Here is an 18,003-nt window from a genome sequence, read left to right as displayed (position 1 = left end):
TTTTTTTTTTAAGTATTCTTTAGGTTGAAGTTGGAATGATACAGCTTCCATCTGGGAACTATTTTAGTTTTAATTTGAAAAAACAGACTATAAAACACACACTCATAAAAACAGTTTGTCCTTTCCAACATACTAGAAAATGATTCTCATCAGCCTCCTAAGGCACTCTACTTTCATGTATTTAAGCTCCTTGGCATGTTCAGAGAGATAGTTACTGTGGGTTTTAATACAGGGTCATACATAAATTTCCAGTATGGATCATTTGGGGAAGATTAATAAGGAGAATGTGTTAATAGTAAAGAATTTGAAGTCACTGCAGATTTTGCAGCACTTGCTATGCACAAGTAGCTTAGTGACCGTAAATTTGGTGTCTGGTTTTGCTTGAAAATGAGATGTACTCAAAGGATGTACTTATAACTTTGAAAATCAAGTGTCCCCGTACGTGTGCATCTTTACTCCTACCTTGCTGTGGAAGGGTAGCCGACAAGGATCGAGTGTTGGCCGTGGACTGGCAGTGCTTCAACCTGATCATCTATTTACTCCTGCCGCTTCGTTGTCGTCTCGTTGGGAGCTGCAAGGTTTAAGAGCAAGGTACACCGAGAGTTCACCCACTCGGCAGTAGCGTGGCACTATCCAAATGCATTGATCAGTTTTCTGCAGACTTCTGGAAACCAGCTTCTGCTCCCCGATTTTGGCTTTTTAGCATTCATTGCATCGCCAGCTCTGCTCAGCGCAAATGAATTTGTGGTACAGGGGCAGGAGTAAGGCACCACTTAACAGCTTAAGAATTTAGCAGCTGATACCGTCAATTTTCCATAGGGCGACACTGATTTCCCAGGCTTTCATTTGATGCTGTTATTCATGAGCCTGACAGAGCCTGTGTGGCTCCCTCACCCTCAGGGCGGTCCCTTGATTAAGTCATTCGTGCTTCATGGGACCTCATGGGGAGCCCGTGCTGCCAAAAGTAATGAGCCGAGAAGACCGGCAGTGTCAGATTATATTGGCATCCTGCAAAGATCTCATTCACTTCTGATTCCTCGTTATTCTTGGTGGGCTCGGTTACGATGCCATCTGATTTCTGCGATACGGAATTTTTTTTGCAGCTTTGATATGGAGAAGCAGAATTGGGCAAGGGATGGTGCGAAGCAGCGAGGTGTCTGGCAGTGTTTGACCTGCAAGGGCTGCAGCTGCCCACCTTTTCCTTCATCCCAAGCAGTACTTCCTTCAGGGATTGTTGGAGACTTTAAAAAAAAAAAAAAAAACAAAAAAACCAAAAAAAAAACCAAAAAACCCCACCAAATCGCCACCAAATTGCTTTTGAGAAACGTGAAATCCTGATTATGGAAATTTTAATTGTGTATCACAACATGCATTCGTCTTTGGCCTGCTCAGAAATCCTGCTGGTGGCCCATGTGTGAACAGAAGGACTTTTAAAGAGAATTTTGCTTAAAATGCACTTGTTAGGATGCCTGTGTAAAACTGGTGCCTTCACGGCTAAAATCGATGTTTTCGTTTGCAAAGCAGCATTAGTGTGTGAGTAACTTCTATGGATGAATAAAGCGTTGGTCTTTTTCCAAAGGAGCATGCAGCCTAAATTGGATAATGCAGCAAAACAAAACGGCAGAGAAACGTGGGTAAAGAGCCCTGAGAGGGGACTGATGAGGGTTTTTATCTGGGAGAGGTGAACGGTGGCATTCCTAAGCTTCTCCCTGCTAACATTTTCCTGTAACAGATCCTATAAAAATACTTGGAGTACATGTAACTTAAGGTGTGATTATTATGTTTTGAACAGAGTTAAGTTACAGCGATAGAGGGCTTGTGCTTTTATTATGCCTTAGTTTGCCACAAGGGATGTTTGAAGCTGGAGGTTGATTTTAGGTTCTGGAGGGAGGTGAGGACTCCCCGCTTGCAGCCCCCGCACACGTTGCTGATCCAGGTGAGCGGCGGGGAGCGAGGAGGAATTTCTGAGCCAGCGCCTGGCAAAGGTGGCCTGAGCTGCCCTTGGGAGGAATGTACCTCCTTCTCTCTTTCTTCTTCTCCTACTTTAGAGAGACCCGAGAGAGACCAGCTAGTTAACTCAGGCACCTGATGTTTGGTGGTGTAAAAACCTTATCTGCAGTTCAACCAGATTTTCACTTTTCAGTGCAGCTGGGGCTGATGCTAACACCCGTTATTAAAAGTTTGCCAGACATTCTGTGTTTGAAAATCCTATATTTGGTTGCTCATGTTTTGTCACTTGATTTCAGCTAGAACTTTCCAGTTAATTGTCTGCTAGGAGATACGCTTTTTGGGAAGACTCTGGTGAAAACCGTTCAGCTGTTTTGGAGAATGAGAGAGAAAATACACACTTTCTTACAATTAAAAAAAATAAAAATAAAGGCATGGTGACCATTTAAAGTTACCGTGCCCCTGCACTTAGGAGCAATGATTTGATGTTTGGCAGATGTCTCTTTTGCAGTTCCCATAAAAATCCACCAAAATCGGGCCAATTTGGAAACATGTGGGGGAATAGGGGCAGGGAACTGGAGGAGGAGGGAGAAAAGCTGTGTTGCTTAAGCATCGCTGAATACCGCCCTCGAGTTGGATCCTCTCCTTGCTGTTGCCGCAGAGTGTGTGATTTTGGGGAAGCTGCTGGAAACAGTCTCCTCAGAAATATCATTTTCGGAGCAGTGTATGTTTTTGGAGCCCCTGGATCTAGTTTTGCAGGGTTAGTGGGGTTCAGTGGGACCTGTCCTCTGTGTGTTTGCCTGTACATGAAAATACGTATCTATATATAGCTGTATGTTGGTGAAGATGGTAAAATACATCTACTCATATAGATATATTGAGGTCTGAGGCATCCCCACATCAGCAGAAGCTGCTGGTCCTAGTCCCTCTCTGCCTCTGAGGCTCGTGTCCTTATGGAAGGGCAATCTTAATGTCTTAAGAGCTTCTCCTGGGCCAGATCTGGGTTGAAACGGCTTCAGAAGATTTTAGAAGAGGTGTAAGAAAACGCACTTGTACAAATCTTATTTCTGTAAGAAATAGGCTAGAAGTGTCCTGAGGGCAGTGTTTCACACCCTGAAGTGTTCGGTGCAGCATCAGTGAGATGCAGAGCGTGGGATAAAGATGCTCCAGCACCCACCTCTACCCTGCAGGCAGGCAGTGCCTGCAGGAGGCAGACAGGCAAATGGCTGTGATCCTGTAGAAATGGAGATCCGGTGGAGCAGAAAGGCCCCAAGGGACATCTTGGATCAGGCTCTGCAAGTCACATTGATACATCAGTTTGCAGGGGACACCAAGTTGGGCGGGAGTGTTGATCTGCGGGAGGGCAGGAGGCTCTGCAGAGGGCCCTGGCCAGGCCGGGGCGATGGGCCCAGGCCCCGGGGTGAGGGTCAGCAAGGCTCAGGGCCGGGTCCTGCCCTGGGGGCACAACAACCCCAGGCACCGCTGCAGGCGTGGGGAGGAGCGGCTGGGAGCTGCCCGGCGGGAAAGGGCCTGGGGGTGCTGGTCGACAGCCGCTGGACATGAGCCAGCAGGGTGCCCAGGTGGCCAAGAGGGCCCAGGGCATCCTGGCTTGTGTCAGGAACGGTGTGGCCAGCAGGAGCAGGGCAGGGATGGTCCCCCTGTGCTGGGCACTGGGGAGGCCGCCCCTCGAATGCTGTGCTCAGCGCTGGGCCCCGCACCCCAAGGCGGCCATGGAGGGGCTGGAGCGTGGCCAGAGCAGGGCAGCGAGGCTGGGGCAGGGGCTGGAGCACAAGGCTGGGGAGGGGCGGCTGGGGGAGCTGGGGGGGCTCAGCCTGGAGAAGAGGAGGCTGAGGGGAGCCCTCATCGCTCTCTGCCACGGCCTGAAAGGAGGCTGGAGCCGGGGGGGTCGGTCTCTTCTCCCAAGTAAAATAGTCTGGAGTTTTCCAGGAAGCCCCGTGGCTACTCTGTACTCCTGCAGCTTGGGCTGCTGCGTTGGCCTCTTGGCTTGGAGCGTCACGGAGGACAGTGAGGGTAATGGTCCTTCTTTCCTCGTGAAGGTGGTTGTGACCAAAAGAAATAAGGTAAGGCATTACAGAGTGTTTTGTGCCTGTCTTCCTCATAAGGGAAAGTTTTAATCACAGGATGGCAGAGATGAACAGACATCTCGTCTCTGCTCAATTTGCCCGGCAGGAATTAGTAAGTGCATGAGATATTCTTCTGTAACAAAACAAACCAGCAAACAACCTACTTGACCTGAAGATGGAGCCTATGTCAAAATGCAGCACTCGGCGTAGGTGGAATCAAAGTTGCCTGAAGAGCTTCTGGACTTTAATGACCTTTTAAGAAAGCTTTGGCACATGTTAAAGTTAGAGAATCAAGCGTCATTGGTGGTAGCACCAAGCATCATTCATGTGGGGACAAAGGCCTGCAGGAGTGCTGGAGAAAAGTGTGGGAGTCGTTGAAGGATGTGTTCATCTCTACTCCTGGACAAATACTTAGATTTGCCAGTTTTTCAAGTCACTTTGATTTGATAGATAGTAGATGAGCAGATTTATTTCTTAAGGATGACTTCTCCTGCTTAATCAATTTTCTCCTGTCCATAGTGTAAAGAAATTGAGTATAATATCTTGTGCTTATAGGTAGGAGTGGGTTCTCTGTGAGCTCATGTAAAACTGCTCTGAACGAGTTCAGTTTTGTGTGACTAGACAGCGTCAAAGCTGTCATGAAGATCGTGTAAGCCCATGTCTCTGCTCTTTTTTCATCAGTGTAGGAAATAAGTCATGTAAAGGCTGTGATAAAGCTGTAGCCCTGTAAATGTGATCATGGGAGTTCTTAGGAATAGCTGTTCCTGTGATTTGCATCAAGTATAGAGTTGCTGCTGAGAAAATCTGTGGACTTCACTAAACTGATGGAGTAATAAATCATTACGAGAATACGAGAAATGACTTGGAGTAATCCAGATGACTTGTAAACAGCAGTCCCACAAATCATCTGTGAAATGACCCCCGACGAAGTTGGATGTGGAGGTGCAAGCAGCGTGGGCCGTACCCGAGGAAGAGGGCTCTGCCCTGGGCAAACAGTCGCTGTGAAAAGGTACTTGTGGTTGTATGAGCAGCCAAGTCTACTTGAATTCCCAGAGTTATAGTGCAGTAAGAAGTGTTTAATGCCATCTATGGACATGTGAACTGTGGAATTTGAACAAAGGATGTTTTTACTTCCAAAAACTGCATTTATGAAAATACTGGTGGAATAGCTTATTTACTCTGATATCCGTATTTTAAAATAGACATGGGAAAAGCTAGAGAACATGGAGAATCATAGAATCGTTAAGGTTGGAAAAGACCCTTAAGATCATTGAGTCCAACCGTTAACCCAGCACTGCCAAGCCCACCGCTAAACCATGTCCTCGAGCACCACGTCTACCCATCTTTTAAATCCCTCCAGGGATGGGGACTCAGCCCCTGCCCTGGGCAGCCTGGGCCAGGCCCTGACAGCCCTTTGGGGGAAGAAGTTTTTCCCAATACCCAACCCAAACCTGCCCTGGCGCAGCTTGAGGCCGTTCCCTCTCGTCCCATCGCTTGTTCCTGGGGAGAAGTAGACCGACCCCCACCTCACTACAGCCTCCTTTCAGGGAGCAGCAGAGTAGTATTTGCAGTGGGGAGAAAATATCTAGAGTTCAACTTTTTAAAAAAATCTCCCACTGTGTTTGTTGAGTCAAGAGGGAGATCAAAACATGACTCCCTTGTGTGGGGAGCGGGTTCTGGATGCTACCGAGTCTGTTGGAGAGGACTGTGAGAAATACCAGCTCTTTGGAAGGGGACCTTAGAAGGTAGGCACGGGCTGCAGTTAATGATCGGAGCAAATTACCAGAACGGGATGGATTCACTGTCTCTTCGGATCGAGCCTTGATGCATCTTTGGAAGTTGTACTTGAACTAAAAGCAGGTAACAGGGTTCACTGGGAGACTCATAACCAGTTACTTTTGCTTAACATATGGGAATGCTGAGATGCAGAGAGGGTGAGGCTGTTCTGCCTGTGCAGAAGATCCATGGCATGGTCACAAACTAAGCTATGGTAGTATCAGTCCAGCGTCTGTCGCAAAATTGAGACTGTGTCAGGAGGTGGTTTCTGAACGCCTCATGCCGGGACAGTTCTGCACGGTGACACCAGTTTGGTAGTGTTGAGCAAAGGGAGTTTCCATTCCTTTTCTTGAAGGCTAAATCCCATAGCACCATTTTTGCTCTGAAAGCAAAATGCCATGGTGAAACAGAGGGTGGTTTTGCACAGTAAAACACTGGAAGTTCTTGTTTGGACAGCTTTCTTTTGAATTAATTTCTGTGGTGGACTGGAAGCTTAGGACTAATTTTGTAAAAGGGAAGTGTTGCTACTTCTGTATGCTTTATCTGCCTGTGGAAGAGGGAAGGACTTCTGTGCTGAGACACACTTAACGTGCCTCTTGCTCTTTGAAGCAGCAATTTGCCCCTGCTGAGCATCCCTCCACTTGCATGCTAATTCCTTGTGCCACCCAACCGATCTAATGTGAAAAGGATCTGTAATATCCCCAGCAGTGGGCTATGACTTCAGGTAAAGAGGGACAAGCCAGCCACAGAGGACTTTAATTTGAAGGTCTAGATTTTTTTTTCCTTAAAGGTTGTCTTGAGCCTGAGCAGCATGTGCAAAGTGGCTTCTTTATGAAAGCTTTTTCTGAGTTAGCTAAGGACAAAATCCTTCTTCCCCCCCGCCCAAGTAATTCCTGATACTCTCTCCTGTCTTGTTACTCCTTGTTGATGAATGATAGGAGTACAGTGCCAGAGTAAAGGTCCTGTTTTCCTTATCCACCCTCATTTCTGCATCGGGCATCCTTGTGCATTCCTTCTTGTCTTGTGCCAAGCCCTCTATACATCCTCATATCAGCTGATTGGAAGACTTGAGCTTGCCAAGGGAATTTAGGGATTTTTAAAGGGTATCTTTGTCAGTTTGGGATTTCTATAGTCACTTGGTCATCTAAAGGCACATGGTCAAGAGTTGTGTCTCCTGCAAGAGGACGTGGAAGGGAAATGGTGGCTACTGGAGCGGGTGGTTGAGGACACACAGACCTTTCAGCTGAGCATCTCCAACATGAGCTACGCCCTGCCTGTGTGTTGGCAAGCTCCTCGTCAGCTGTAAGGTAAATTATTAGCTTAAACCCCTTTCCCTTCCGGTGACTCAGCAGGCAGGCGGTAGCTTTTAGGGCATCCCTGACCCGTTTGACTTCCAGTTGCGAGTCTGAACCTGGACTGGCCGTCTTCGAAGGTAAAGGGTAAGGAGAAGGCAGTAGAAACTAATCCTTGCTAGCAGAGTTAGACTTGACTCTTGGGGGGGAGATAATTTCTCAGTTTGTTTCTGGGAAATCAGTTGGTTTTGTTCCGGTTTACAGAAGAAACTAGCAGTTTATCCCTAGTCATTGCAAGCCTTTAAAAATTCCTTTCTTGCAGCGGGATCATAAAATCCTTGACTTTCTCCCTGCTCGACAACAACAGGGTTCAATTTCACTGTTTGTATGATTTTGTTTGCTAAAGTGGAAGCTCGATAGGGGCTCTCTGGGGTTTTCTTTTGTGCTTTTTTCCCCCCATACACCCCTTCTGCCTTATCCCAGTGCAGTCTGCGCTGTAACTCTGGCATAACAACAGGCACCCCAAACAGCCCTTCATTTCCAGCTCCGTTTTACATGTTCTTTTTGAGAGTATTAATATGCTGGGTAGCCTCTGTGCTCAAACGAGGCGTAAACAATTCAGACAGCAAATGCTATAGAGCAAGTGCAGTTAATGGACCCAGATGGTTATGTTGCTAGTTTTATGTGACATGTTCCCTGCATTAGCCTGGGAAACTTTCTGCTCTTAAATATCAAAGAGCTTTATTTAATGTTTTGCATTGTCCAGACTTCTGCTGGACTTCTATATCTCCTTAATGGCACTTGATCCTGCAGGTATGGGGGTGCTAGAAATGCCTTCTGCCTGCCCTTGCATAACGTCTCCATCCCAAGCGTGGTCAGCTCAGCACCTTTGGTGGAGAGACCCTTGGAGAGACGCCAGCACGTGTGCGCACAGCGGAGCAGACTGCAGCCTCCCGTGCCTTTGCGTGGATGGATGGCCCACCGGGGCTGCAGATCTGAGCTCGCGCTGCGCCGCGTCTTGATCGCCTTGGCCTTCTGCTCAGGCTGGGTTAGAGCGTTGCACGCCGGGAGTGATTTCCTGTATTAGGTTGCAATATTTGTCCACCTTAGTGCAGGAGAATGAGCTTAAATAACCATACTGAAAACAAATAGTAGATACGCAATACCATGCCTGATAATGTGAAAAATAATGATGGTACAGGCAGGTGAGTGAAATAAAAAAGCAACGTGGATGAGAGCCTTGAAAGAAGAGAAAATAGGGAAGCAAGTGGATATAATTGTCAGGAAAGGGTGAGATGAAAGCAGATTGTAATGTTTTTGTGACCGAAGGGTAAAGGAAAAAGCTTTTCAGTGGACACTGCAAGCATGAGCAAAAGAAAATGGACAAATTTAGCTGGAGAGTGAAGACAGTAGGTCAGAAAAGAAAACTTGGATAATTAAATATCGCAAGATGCCTAAATGGTGCCATGCTTTTCACTCCAGGCCTTCCCCAGTCCCCACTAGCATGGATTGCTCCAGGGCATCTGGGGCTGGAAATTCTCCATCCCCTTTTCCTGCTGGGGAGAAGGATAACTCCTCTGTGTACATATCCGAGATGCTGTTTTTAATTTCCAGGAGGATGTAGACCTTATTTATGTTGGAGCAGCAAGCTGGAGAGGCCAGGAGGAGACCATGTGTCTAGGAGCAGGGCTGGATTCCTCAGAGAGCAGAGGAACCTTCCTGGGCATCTCTCCATTGCTGCTCTCCTGCATCGGCCATGCCCCACTCTGCCCTCAGCCCATGTTCTTGCTGCCTTCCTCCAACCCTGCATCCTCAAGATGCTGTACATGGTACCGTATTAACATTTCTCTTGTTGTAATAGCACAGATCTCTGCTGAGACGTAAGGACGGGTTTAATCATAGAATCATTAAGGTTGGAAAAGACCCTTAAGATCATCAAGTCCAACCCTTAACCCATCACTGCCAAGCCCGCCACTAAACCATGTCCCTCAGCACCACATCTCCCCGGCTTTTAAATCCCCCCAGGGATGGGGACTCCACCACTGCCCTGGGCAGCCTGGGCCAGGGCCTGACAGCCCTTTGGGGGAAGAAGTTTTTCCTAATATCCAACCCAAACCTGCCCTGGCGCAGCTTGAGGCCGTTCCCTCTCGTCCCATCGCTTGTTCCTGGGGAGCAGAGACCGACCCCCCCGGCTCCAGCCTCCTTTCAGGCCGTTGCAGAGAGCGATGAGGGCTCCCCTCAGCCTCCTCTTCTCCAGGCTGAGCCCCCCCAGCTCCCCCAGCCGCTCCTCCCCAGCCTTGTGCTCCAGACCCTTCCCCAACTTCATTGCCCTTCTTTGGACGCGCTCTAGTCCCTACCTTATGTATTTCAGCAGCCTCCATGCTGGAGTTCCCCCGTCTCCAGCACTTGGGGCTAAGCTCGGTGACTTGGTGTGGTTGCTTAGGGCAAAGTTTCCTTTTTACTTTTTGATTCTTACATGCCCACAGGCTCGTTGAGGCTATCTGCAGCAGACATCTGTCACTTGCTTTTCTTCTGTGGATGGTAGCGGTGAGGCGCGCAGTTAAAGGTTGGTGGTGGGGTGAGCGGCAGATGTCGGTAAATGTTGTCTGTGCAAGTGTGTGCACCGTTCTGCTCCGTCTGTGCCAAATGCAACCCTGTTTGCTTAGCAGAATAACTGAGGAGAAAAGACAGGAGTGACATGGAAAAAATGCAGTGTAAGTGTTCTTTAAAAAAGACAGCAACAACAAATCTCTGTTTCAAAGGATGGAGTGGTCTTTATCCACTAAATACGTCATGCCACGCAGATTCCTGTGATCTTGTCAGACCTCTGGGAGCTCCAGCTCACCAGACGGTAACACATCAAAGAAGCGTCCGTGGGGCTTGGAGTACAAACATGTAATATGCAGATGGCACAGGGAGTTCACAAGGCTCTGAGCCCATGCCCAGGGAGCAGATACTCCCTTGCTGAGAAACCATCTGACAGCCTCCTCCTTCTAGATAACTCTTTGCATCAAAGGTGACCTGAAAAATTTTTTTTGATACATTAAAAAAAAAAAAAAAGCTCCCAAACTTAAAAATCCCAGAATCCAGCTACAAGAGCCATCCCTCAGCTTAAAAGATCATTCTTTGCAAAATAAGTTTTGCTTGTCTTGACAGACTTCAAGGCATGGTTGCCTGGCACAGGGGCATTTTTAGCTCTTGCTTTGGCAAACGTGGAGCTCTCCTAGCATGGTGTCCACATGTGCCAAGGGGGACATGGAGTGATCCACAGCAAGTGGGCAGCTGAGAATGACCCATTCTCCAATACTTACCATGAACATCATCTGTCATCTGATAAACTAGGGGGAAGGGATGGCATCCAGAGGGACCTGGGCAGGCTGGATGAGTGGGCCTGTGTGAGCCTCATGGGGTTCAACAAGGCCAAGGGCAAGGTCCTGCACCGGGGTCGGGGCAACCCCCGGTGTCAGCACAGGCTGGGGGATGGAGGGGTGGAGAGCAGCCCTGCCGAGAAGGACTTGGGGGTGCTGGGGGATGGAAAGCCGGCCACGAGCCGGCAATGTGCGCCGGCAGCCCAGAAAGCCCAGCGTCTCCTGGGCTGCATCCCCCGCAGCGTGGGCAGCGGGGCGAGGGAGGGGATTCTGCCCCTCTGCCCCACTCTGGGGAGACCCCCTGGAGCCCTGCGTCCAGCTCGGGGGTCCTCAGCACGGGAAGGACATGGAGCTGTGGGAGCGGGGCCAGGGGAGGCCACCAAAATGGTCAGAGGCTGGAGCAGCTCTGCTGTGGAGAAAGGCTGAGAGCTGGGGGTGCTCAGCCTGGAGAGGAGGAGGCTGCGGGCAGAGCTGATTGCGGCCTCTCCGTGCTTAACGGGGGCCTACAAGAAAGGGGGGGACAGGCTTTTTAGCAGGGCCTGTGGCGACAGGACACGGGGGAATGGTTTTAAACTGAAAGAGGGGAGATTCAGACTGGACAGAAGGGAGAAATTGTTTGTGCTGAGGGTGGTGAGACACTGGCACAGGTTGCCCAGAGCGGTGGGAGATGCCCCACCCCTGGACACATTCAAGGCCAGGTTGGACGGGGCTCTGAGCACCCTGATCTGGGTGAAGATGTCCCTGCCCATGGCGGGGGTGGGACTGGGTGGCCTTTGGAGGTCCCTTCCCACCCAAGCCGTTCTGTGACTTTGTCCTCTCAGCTGGGGATCATGGCTGTTTGGTGGTTTCATCTGAGGTGACAGTGGTGGAGTTGCTGAGGCTGTTGGTGCAGGAGTTACTTGGGGTTGTTAATACTGTTTTAAGGCTTCTGTCTGTGCAGGTCAACCAAATTATCTTTAGAGCATTGGTTCCTGCAGAAACCTCACCTTTGTAGTAGAGGCACTTTTGAGGCACCCAGTAACGCTGCCTCATGCCTCAGGCGATGTCGGTTGGGCTCTTGCCACAACTCGGTGGTGTAACCAAGATCTGCAAGCAGCGAGGCTGCCTCTGCCCCGAGCATGGTGTGACCCGGCTTCAGCTAGGTTTTACCTTCTGCTGAATCAGGATCTGTGATGCAGATGAGAGCACGGCCGTGCGGGCCCTTCCAGCCGAGGTTTGTCAGCCTTGGGAGCCTCTCCTCGCTGCAAGCACCCTGAGAGGTGGGGTAAGGTGGTCCACATGCATTTCGTGGCTTGCTGGTGTGTGGGTAGCACTTTGGGACCCCGGGAAAGCTCAGCATCCCACAGAGCAGCGGGGAAGCAGGACTTGAATTCAGTCATACAATTTGTCTGGTGCTCAAAGTAACACACTGCTTTGACCAAGAATGCCCCCGTTCGTTCCGCCCTCCCGCAAAGTAACGTTCCCTTCCCTCTTTCCGGGTTAGTTTTCATAATTGGATCTGGAAGCAAGTCCTCTGCTAGGCAAGCAGCCAGCAGACGTCTCAGCAGTGGGGTGTTCTCTGCCCTCCAGCCTCGTGGTGCTCGGGGCAGCTGGGTGAGGATGAAGACCAGCATCTCTTACCAGTTCGGTCTAGTGGGGAGAAGCTGTTGGGTTGGTCCGTGAGTACAAGTTCAAGGAACAGCTGATGCAAATTAAATCATTTTTTGATCATCTGTAGAGTCCAGCAGAACCCTGGAGTGGTGCTTGGACAAAAAGCAGATGCCTGCCGTCTCAGGAATCTTCAAAATGTTTCTCCTTTTGCCAGCACTGTTTGAAGCTTTCCTGGGTTGGGTCTGCGCCAGCTGCGTTGTGCTCCAGTCCTCGCTTATCCCCTTGGGGGGCTGGCACAGCAGGGAAGCAGCGTTACCTGCCCGTGGTTGATGGGGCAGCGCTGGGTACAGTGAAATAAATACCTTGGGGACATCTGGTGTCTTCTCTCCATCGACTGGGACCGGGCTTCGAGGAGGCAGCCACCCCAGCCTGCTTCTGCTGGGTCCCTCGCACGTGCCAGCAGCACCTCGGTGAGCCGCATTTCAATCACAGCACGCGTTACAGAGGAGCTATTTTTTGTACGTAGGGGTGAGGGTAAAGGAGAGGCTTGTTTACAAACAAATCAGCACAAGGTCTCCTTCAACGCCTGATTACGATGTGTGCTGTCAGTCCGTCCTTTCACGAGCCCGGGCTGCACTCCATCCGACCGAGAGCCCGTCGCACGCTACCACGCTTGATTTTAGCCCGAGGGACGTGCAGCGGCATGTCGCCTGCCTTGCCGCGTCGCAGCAGATGTGTGCCAGAGCACTGCTGGCTCCCACCGATGGCGGGGAGAGTCACGATGATGTATGTGTGTGTGTGCAAGTCTTTTGGCAGAGCTGCAAAAATCAGCATTTACCACGCATTACGGAGCCACCTCCCCTTCTGTCAAGTGAGAATAACATCGCAGAAAGTGCACATCCCCACGAGGGGACAATTTGGTAGCAATCAGCAGTTGTTGATTCTCGAACAGCTTCTGCTGGTCCAGCCAGTTCTTTAAAGGCTGGGGTTTCGGGTTTGTTTTGGTTTGGTTGGTTGGTTGTTTTTTTTAAATGGCAGCTTGCTAAGGGCCAGATATTGTTGTGACAGTACCTCTAAAGTCCTTAAGCTGCTTGAATCACTCCAAGGAGCCAAGCAATAAAAGAGCTAGAATAAAATGTATCCCACAATATCCTTCACTTCTGCTGACAACTGCAGTTTAAATTACTGGTGCAACCTTTTAGCATAGCTAGCTTGTAAAAACTAATAAAAAATAAAATGAAGTCATAACAGCTACTTGCCACCGCTTCTGTGGTGGGGAGTAGAGAGAAACTGCCTTGCTTTTCGGGTGAGCCTGTGCTAGTGTACTATTATTGCAGTTAATATTATATCCTGATCACTGTCATTAATATATGCTGTAATTTTTACATTATATAAGTTATACAGTGTTTATTGGAGAAGGGGCTTTGCTTTTATCATAAGGTAACATTTATCCCATGAGCACCCTGATGTTTTTCAGAGCTTACATTAAAATTAGGCTTTTAAAACAACTCAGCTCTCGGAAGAGTGGTTCATTTGGCTGACGCGAATTTGGGCATCCCATTTCCAGATGCTCTGATTCCTTGGGTCCTTTGCCCCAGGTGTCTGGAGTTTCAGGGACCCAGAATAATTTGTGACTTTGGGAAAAAAAAATGTGACAAATGTCGATTTTTATTTTGTAAACTGTATGTGTTCAAAGCTTGCGATAAAACATTTCCAGACCTCAGAGAGCCGGCAAGGGTTATGTACAGATGCTGGGTTCGTGTAGTGTGGGTGAGCATTGAAGCGTGTATTTTGCAGGGCACGTTGAAATGAAATCCTCAGCTGTGGCTGTTGAGTAACATCTTCACTCATGATTTCTGGAGAACTCTGGAAAAAGCTTTGCAGTCCGGGGAGGAGCGAGAGGTAGAGGGGTCGTGGCTGTTAGTTCTCGTTTCTGCAAACATCTTGTAGCCTTGTGCAGATGGAAACGTGCCACGTCCTGCAGCCTGCCAAGAGAGGGAAGAGCTACGCTCACGATATGTTTCCTTTGTAGCCCAGAGATGTAGGCACTTGGGAAGCATTTTGCTAGCCAAAGTGAAAAGGATGCAGGCAGCCTTTATAAGCAGCTGTCGGTCTTGTCACCGGAGCCCAGCGCCAGCCCCCGAGGACCAGCACCGGCTCCCCGCCGGGAGCAGCAGCAGAGCTGGGACTGTGTGAAAGGCTGCGAGTATGGAACGCGTTAGTAGGAGCAGGGGTGGGAAGAGGGAGGCTTGGGACGCTCCGCTTGTACTGACCGCCAAAGCTGTGGCTGTCCAAAAGGCTGTGTAGGAGGGTGAAGGAAGGATGTGGATGGCCCTGATGCGCAGCGCTTTTTGTTCTGAAACAAAAGGAAATGCCACCCACGGCAAAGGCATCGCCCACTGAACGATAGTCCTGAAGCCTCGGACTTCGCTTAGCAAAAGGTATTTTATTTTGTTTCAGTTTTCTGTATGTTTAGCTGCTGAGATCAGACAGTTGTTTGCAGCAGCAGCGTGTCTGAGAGAGGATTTGAGCTAGGGAAAAAGCTGGATGAAAAATCGTTGTGAGTTATGGGGCTTGAGGCTGGAACTGGTGGGTGGAGCTCGTGGTGTGTCATGCAACAGGTCAGGCTGGATGGCTTGCAGTGGTCCTCTTTGACCTTGGCACTTACGGAACAGCGTAGTTGATTATTTTATTTTATTTTCTGTGGGAAGTGGTCAAATGCATGCGAGTTGAGAGCTGTCGGTTGCCAGATGTTGCAGTGGAAATGTTTTCTGTGAAGGGTGCCGGGAACGCCTGCAAGCTGGCTTTGAGCTGATGGAGCGCAGAGCTGGTGACCCACATCTCATCCCATTTAGCCACAAAGGATTTGAGATATCCCTTCTCCAGGTTGTCTCGTTTAGAGAGAGGTAGCAGTAGCAGCATTTGTAACACACGCCGATCATTTACCGCTGCAGTTCTACCGTTGTGGATTGTACTGGCTATCACAAAGCCGAGTATCCTCATCCCCGACTTCAGGTAATGGGTTTGGTGGCGTGAAGGTAACTCAGCAAGCCAGGGGCAGGGCTGACAACCAAGAGCATCTCTCACGTCTTTCTTCTGGCTGTCCCTGTAAGCGTGAATACTCCCCTTGTAAACCAAAGCGTCAAATTCAGGTCGGAGAGGCTCAGAGTTCATTTTCCTGGTGCTCCTGCAATGGAAGGGGCTCAGGACCAGGAGTCCAGGTCATCAAAACTTAACTTGGGAAATTTTGGCCAGTTTGCTTTTTGTTACAGATGCCCTGCGCTCCCTTTGCGAGTCTCTGCTGCGCTGAGGAATACGCAGGAGACCGGGATGTGCCTCATGGCTCTGGGCATCACAGCACCCAAGGAGGTACCCTTTGCCTCGGGCCTAATCCTGTGCCTGTCTCCTCAGCTCCTCCAGCCTCCAATACTCCCCAACGGCCCAGATTGTCAAGCCCATGGGAGCATTCAGGCAGAAGGCCTTATGAATTTCTCATCTGTTTGGAGACGGTCTGGAAGGAGTGTTTTTAGCCAGTGTGCTAATAGGCAGCCTCTCTTGCATGATGCCTCTAGGCGATGGGTAATATGTTTCTTAAGTACATGTGGTTTCGTTTGTGTTTTGTATTAAACAGGAGAAGAACCCTTGAGATCAACGCTGGGAGAAAGAAGAAAAGTAGCGAAGGAGTTGATGTGTGACGCCGGACAGGTCTGAGCCAAGGTGCAGAAGGTAAAGCACAAACAAGCCCTGCAGTGTCAGTCTGCTCCACGCCTGGCATTAGATGGCTTCTTCCCTTGCTGTGTTTTAACACCGTCTCCCAAAACATCTCTGCACTCTTCTAGCAGCTCTCCTTTCTCCCCGTAGTCAAGTTTAAGTAATGGTGAGATGAGGAAAGCTTGTAAAAGTTGGGCAGCACCAGTACAGCATCACCCAGGGAGTCTTAATCAAGCCCCTTACATATATTTTGGCCATCAGCTCTTTTTTTAATCATCTATTATTTGCTGAATGTTTTAGCCAAATGCAGTTGGCAGAACTGCAGGCGAAGAAGCAACATTTCACAATATTCTGATTTCAGCAGTTTAAATCCTAATTTTAAAAGCAGTGTTGAATGTTGCTAATGGTCTGGGTGCCTTGGGATCCGAATCCCCGCACACGGCTCAGTGGGGGGCTCTGAAACCGCGTGCACGATCTGAAAATTTTTCTTCTTTCGCATCATTCATTTGGCAGATTCTTGTCCCAAAATGCTTTGTAACCAAGGTAGGTTCACCGTGTAAGGATTAGTCCATGGGCTGCTGATGCACAGCTATTGTGGGGGTGTGTGGCTGACTGGGAGCCACAGGCAATCGCACTGCAGAGGCTAGAGATTGCTGCCAGCATCACATTTCTCCTTCTCCAGTTTTCCTCTCGCTCCTGTAATGAAGCCAGAGGATGAGATTTTGTGCCCCGCACTGAGCTCCTTCAGCCAAACTCTGGAGTATTGTCAAAACTGCTGATGAATTTGGGCTTGAGCGAGTGTCAAGCGTGAAGCAAAGTGGCCAGAGCATGGAGTCACTTTTTTCATCACAGTTTTCTGGCAGAGGGACGCAAGGGCACCAGGAGGCAGTTGCATCCCCTACGCAAAGCTACTCTGGCAGCCCGAGTTTTTTGAGTGGAAGTAGCACGTGGATTGTTACTGGGAGCTGCCACAGTTATTCAAGTTGGGATTTGGCTGCCAGATCTAACTCCTGCTCTTAGGAAAAGTTGGATGAAATGTAATGGCCCGTGACACAGCAAGAAGCACACTAGGTGCTCTCAAGGTCCCTTTTGGCCTTGAACTCTACTAATCTGTGAAAAAACCACAGCTGCGTCTCTAATAACACACAACCAGTTCAAGCCCCTGTTTTGACTTGCTGTCAAAAGATTTCTCCAGGAGCGCTGTGTCCTTGTGGGTCGTGTCTGGAGCATCGGCTCCGTGTAGACGTGGGTTGAACTGCTTCCAGCAGACTTAGCAACTGTGCTGGTGATTTCCTCTAGGAAATCCAACGATGCAGGATAGCGTTTAGCTTACGGGATCGTGGCAATCAAGCCATAACGGCACTCTTTTAAGTTGCCTTTTTTTTTCCAAACTTTTAGCTGTCTCCCCACCCCCACCCACATATCTGTACATCTGGGGGGGGAGGTGTTCTGCCTTGTTCAAGTGAAAGAGTCAATCCTTTTTGATTTATTCCAGAGCAGCCCTCGAGCTCAGCTCCTGTGAGAGCCTGCTGACTTTGAGTTCAAAAGATCTCACGTCTTTGAGGCCAGGCTGTGGTCTTCCATCTTGCCTCAAAGTTAAACTAAAAGAGAAAATTCTTTTTTTTCTTAAAAAGAGAGAAAGAGAGAAAATAAGCATGCTGTGTAAGGGAATCAGTCTTACCTGCAGCAGAAGCGAATGCCAACGTGCAGAATTTCAGGTTAAAATCTGGTTGTTTAGTGAAGGCTTTATTTTCAAGCACCTAGTATGTTGTTTAGTAAGTGTTTCGTAGAGATAAATGCTTCCTTTTAAAGCAGTGCTGTTGGCTGGCTAGGATCCAGCCTGTGATCCTACATTAAAGCATTTTTTTTGGTGTTCAAACCGCTACATTACCATGGTGGTTAGAAATGGTAGTTCTGATCCCTAATTTCCTGCAGATCTGCTGATAACAAGGTCTGGCTCAGGCCGAGTTTTGCATTGCTAACTCCCGAGTTCGGTCTTGATGTCTGCGCTGAATTTCACCGCAGGCAGGCGTGTTGGTCACTGGCATAATTGCCTTGTTGCCTAGTTGATGTTTTCAGGAACGAATGCTAAAAGACAGGCCAGGGACATCACCGTTCAACATTTAGGCTTAACATCTGCCTCAGTCTCTGCCTTTTGTTTTCCTTGCTGCCCAAGACTCGAGGCGTTTGGAGGTGGAAGCGAAGCTGCTGGAACGTGGGCTCTAGCACACAGGC

At 49.2% G+C, this 18,003-nt stretch overlaps 1 protein-coding gene across 2 annotated transcripts in view; it reads left to right on the top strand.

Annotated features, from left to right (window-relative positions):
* EXTL3 (exostosin like glycosyltransferase 3) overlaps positions 1-18,003 on the top strand; it is a 135,532-nt gene that overhangs the window by 58,240 nt on the left and 59,289 nt on the right. For both annotated transcript variants that reach the window (XM_082307701.1, XM_082307702.1), the window contains exon 3: positions 15,689-15,783. The gene's annotated coding sequence lies outside the window, so the exon portion shown is untranslated. The remainder of the gene's footprint in view (positions 1-15,688; positions 15,784-18,003) is intronic.

The sequence above is a fragment of the Platalea leucorodia genome (genome assembly GCF_965183815.1).
Source record: "Platalea leucorodia genome assembly, chromosome: 3".
Classification (NCBI taxonomy): domain Eukaryota; kingdom Metazoa; phylum Chordata; class Aves; order Pelecaniformes; family Threskiornithidae; genus Platalea; species Platalea leucorodia.
This window is presented reverse-complemented; position numbering and strand designations above follow the sequence as displayed.